The 4986-nt window shown below is 41.3% G+C and overlaps 1 long non-coding RNA gene across 1 annotated transcript; it reads right to left on the bottom strand.

Moving 5' to 3' along the window:
• Positions 1-563: 563 nt before the first annotated feature.
• Positions 564-1869, bottom strand: LOC306933103. Its single transcript, XR_013791189.1, has 3 exons — positions 1801-1869; positions 1571-1698; positions 564-1251 (listed from the first exon to the last, which is right to left on the bottom strand). It is a non-coding gene; the product is annotated as an uncharacterized lncRNA (long non-coding RNA).
• Between the last annotated feature and the right edge of the window lie 3117 nt (positions 1870-4986).

The following is a 4986-nucleotide window of genomic DNA, read 5'->3' as shown; positions in this document are numbered from 1 at the left end:
GATTACATGTTTAATAAATATAATAACTTTCAATGAAATGAATATCACAAAGCCGTTTTTCTGTTTTATTTCTCAATGCTGGATGAAATAAACATACAAATGTATTGCATACATTTTTCACTAAGCTTTAGAACAGTACAGTACTGGCAAATGGGTTTCTCATTGGTCACATTCAGCCCCTGGCCTGTACTAGCTTAATCTGAATCACTACTTGAAGATGGGGATGAGGAGTTGGGGGGTGTCACATTGGATTTTGTATTTCTTGGACCATATGGCTGAATGTATGGCCTTTTTTTACAGATGCCAGCTCCCCACCATTTTGCCACTGCTTCTTGGCTGTTATAATCTGCAGGAGCACAACCCTGTGATTTGATAAGTAGGAGGTCTTCAATTGAGGATGTGTGCAGGCTTAGGCGCCAGTCTCCCTGCATTCTCTTAATAATTGAGAACTGTCGCTCTACCTGAGAGGTGGAAACAGGGAACACTAAGACAATTCTAATAAGGTGTAGCAGGTTGGGATATGCGCTTCCCTTCTCATTCAGAAACCTTGACCATAAGGGGAGGAAAGTTTGGTCCTTGTGGTGGCGTCCTATGTCAACTTTAGCTCTATACCACTCTCTGTCAATCTCAGCCACATTACAGCCATTTTTTGTGAGAAGAGGCTCAAAGTGCATGCATAAGTGATGCACTTCTTCCTCACCAAACTCTTCCAAGAGCCCTTCTTCTGTTGGGAAATTCACAGGATCAAACATCTCTGCTGCAAGCAGCACAGGATCAGTGGATAAAGTGGAAAATCTCTTGCCAATGCAGGAAATGATTTTGTCCACAGTGTCTTTCCTACAGCGACAGAAGGCCTCTGTAGTTACATTAGAATTTCTGATTTGTACACCTTTGTATTCAAAACCCTCAGTGGCACTGGTGAAGGATTCAAAGACTGGGCGGAGATAGGGTCCTGGCTTCTCAGTTTGCTTTCGCAGTGCAGCCTGGGCAGCCAGAATCCTACTGCGCACACTCGATAGGGGCAGTTGATCTCCTTGAAATTGAAGTGACAGTTCAGCCAGTGCAGATAAGAGGTCCTGATATAGTGCCATATTGAGAACAAACTTTTCTGATGTTAACAGCCGCAACATGGCCCTGATCTTCTCTCTGTCTGGCGTGGCCTCGTCCTGTCTTTCCTGGAGGTGGGTGACAATGCTCCTGTAGTTTGAGTTGGCAAGACACGACACAGCTCTCCTCCTGTGGTCAATCCACCTAGATAGATAATACCACAGTGTAAAATCAGTTGCCCAGAGGCAGCACAGCAGTCTAGGTTACAGAGTTACAACTTATAGGTAAGGTAAGAAGAAGAAGTACTCTTGTGAACAACAAAGAAACGTCGTAACCCCAATAGTAATACTTAAATACTAATGAACTGCACTGTTCATTAGTGGTAATTAAAAAAAAACCCAAAAAGTGTCCATTGGCGAGTACAAAAAAAAGCAGACAAGTGACATGTGCTCAGCAAAAGCAGCACAAGAACCCCGCCTTAGGAATGTCTTTAGAGCTCAGGGTCTTGACAACTATTATTCACCTTGTTCCCTGGGAGCGAGCTGGTTTCACAACGTGCTCCTTAAGTTCCTCTCCGATGGCCTTCAACTCCCTCCATTTTTTTGGGGAACGATGGTAGAGAGAGTACAGTCTTGCCAAGAGGTCATCAATCTTGGTAAAAGAAAAACAGAAATAAAGGCATTTATTAAACTGCATTACACATTTTGATTTTATATTTTCCAGACATAGTAAGTAAAAGAAACAACACAGTACCTGTTCAAAGTATGTGCCCTTGAAGGCTTCCTTCAGGGACAGCTCCAGTCTGTGGGCAACACAATGCACCCTAACCCTAACCCTAACCCTTCAGGGACAGCTCCAGTCTGTGGGCAACACAATGCACTTTGAAGGCTTCCTTCAGGGACAGCTCCAGTCTGTGGGCAACACAATGCACTTTGAAGGCTTCCTTCAGGGACAGCTCCAGTCTGTGGGCAACACAATGCACTTTCAGCATCCATGGCACAGATCCCTGTAGTTTGGTGAGGACACCATTTGTCTTTCCAAAGTTGACGGATGCACCATCAGCTGCTGTTGCAGTCAAGCAGCCACCTAGATCCAGGTCGTTTTCTGCACACTTCTGCATTATGGCTTCATAGACCCCAACAGCATCACACGTCTCTGGCTCTGCAATACTAAAAAACAACAAATGGAGCACAAAGACAGACGTTGAAAATTAGTTTTTTAATACATTAACTGGAATCTTTATTAGAATCACCACAACCTATACTGCATCATGACAACCGCTCTCTACTTCCATGCCTTTTACATAAGCTTGCATGTGGAGAAAAGGACATAAACAGAGGCTATGGGCTATATCTTGCACCACCCCTTAACCCTAAACTAATTTGCCATTTTTAATTAGCTCACAATGTCTCGCTGTAGATCGGCTGTTGAACTATTTTAAAATGTTTTTCAAAATAGTAAAAAATGGCAAATATGTTTAGGGATAAGGGTGGCGCAAGATGGAGCCCTACAACTCTACATTCATCTTACCCAAGTAGGCTGATTCTTGGGGAGCCATTTTCAACAAACTTGATGCTTATGACTTCTTTTTCTGAAGTGCCTTTGTCTGTGCTTCCATCAAACAATAAGGAGCAATAGAAAGGTTCACATTTCCTAACTGCTTGAAACTGGTCTCTGATGCTTCCAGCAATGTGTTGAATAAATATACGGCATGCCTTAGAATTGTGATAGGTGATCCCCAGCTCCACCCCATGCTTGCGTTCCACAGAGACTAAAGTCTTGAACAGACTAAAGGGTTGCTCAGTGTAGGCAACAGTGTAAGCAATATCAAATAATTTGCGCATCTTCGTCTCAGTTCTCTCATGAAGTTTCTGGAGCTGTGAAACTGTAGTTGAATTACTTGGAGTCTTGTTTGCTTGGTTGCATGCTGTCATGTGAGATTTTGAATTATTATGTGATTTGGCTGTGTCTTTTTTAATGTTTGTGGATCCAGTTGTGTAAGAATCTGAGCAAATTTGAAGTTGTGGCTCTTTTGTGGTGCGCTCTTTATAGTATTTCCTACACATGGAACACCACAACTTAGTAACATATCCTTTCTTGTCCTTCTCAAAGAGCAGCCAATCATATCCCCATGACTCTACAGTTGTGGCAGTTGTCTTTCTTGTCCGTCTTACATTGTCTCCTCCAGCATGTTTTCCTTCACTCTCTCTGTGTCTTACATCACCTCCTCTGGCATGTTTTCCTTCACTCTCATCTCTGTGTCTTACATCACCTCCTCTGGCATGTTTTCCTTCACTCTCCTCTCTGTGTCTTTCATCGTCTTCATGTTCTCTCTCATCTCTGTGTATTTGTCTTATATCATCTACTCTGGCATGTTCTCCTCTTTCATTGTCTTCATTTTCTCCTCTCTCATCTCTGTGTCTTTGTCTTACATCATCTACTCTGGCATGTTCTCTTTCATGGTCTTCATTTTCTCCTCTCTCATCTCTGTGTCTTTGTCTTACATCGCCTCCTCTGGCATGTTCTCTCTCATCTCTGTGTCTTTCATTGTCTCTATGTTCTTCTGTCTCATCTCTATGACTGTCTCTTTGTCTTACTTTGTCTCCTCCTTCATATATGTGTCCTGCTGGTTCATTTTCTCCTCTGGCCTGTTCTCTCTCATCTCTGCCTCGTAGTCTTACATTTTCTCCTATGGCCTGCTCTCCTCGTTCATATCCGTGGCTTGCTTCATTTTCGCCCCAATCCTCTCCATGTAATAATACTTGTTCACCTGTCTTTGTGATTCTCTGTCGTTTGTTCTTTGGTTCTTCTGTGTCTTTCTGATCTGGTCTGTGATTCTGTGTATTTCTGGGCTGGTCTGTGATTCTCTGTTTGTACTCTGGTTCTTCTGTAGTCTTCCTGGAAAATATTGACACAATATGCAATACAACTGGGTAAATAATAATAAAGCTTTATTTAAGAACAAGTCAAAGTGCTTAACAGAACCATATAGAGAAAAACATAAGTAAAGACAGCTAATAGCAAATACATTAAATGGTTTCACTGTAAAATAACTGACTTGCATGCATTTTGGTGCATTCTTAGTAGCTAACTCTTTTTGCTTTTGGAATCATAATTTCCTCACCTTCTGAAAAAACTATCCAATGTTTTGCAGTTTTTTGCTGCATTCTGAATATTCTTCTGCACACATAGATCCCTCCGACGCTTGGACGGCATGCCTGTAGCTGAGAGTAATATGAAAGTAACATTAATTTCTAACAAAGCCTACCTAACAGTGTTACAAAGATGTTAATTCATCACATTCATTCCTGTGATAATCATATATTCTTTCAGGCACATTTTAAAACGGATATTTACATTTGTACACCAAACTAACACCTAATGAATGAGGATGCACTCTGCACTATCATTGATTGAATACTTTATTAGAAGTTTGCATAGGAAAAGTACAGGACAGTAGACTACTGTTCAGATACAATGTCTACTAATAGGATTTAAACCCAAGCATTCATGAGAATGTACATGTGAAAATCACAAAGGAGACCGCTGCGTTGATTTCTCTGAATCTGTTTGACACAATTCTGGGAAGCCATCGGCAAAAATGCGTGACTGCATTTTTGACATAAGTCAAATAAACGAACACAGTTGATTTTAAATAAAATGTACTGTACCATTTATATAAACTAACCCCACGTTGAAGTGTTTTAGTGAAGTGATTTATTATGAAGCGCACGAGCAGGAGGGTCGTTGTTTTGTTTTTGCGGTTCTCATTCACACGTTAAACCTGCATATATCGTCGCGACGTTCGCTAAATACTAACAGTGTGTTACATAATGTAACTTACATTAAATGTTGAGTTTCTTGTCTTATGCTTTCACAAATGTATTTAACTTTCTTACCCCAGCGGCGTCTTCGTCCTGGTCGTGAAAGAAGCTCAGT

Source organism: Electrona antarctica (genome assembly GCF_951216825.1).
Source record: "Electrona antarctica genome assembly, chromosome: 11".
Lineage (NCBI taxonomy): Eukaryota > Metazoa > Chordata > Actinopteri > Myctophiformes > Myctophidae > Electrona > Electrona antarctica.
The sequence above is the reverse complement of the archived record's forward strand: the minus strand, read 5'-3'. Positions and strand labels throughout refer to the sequence as shown.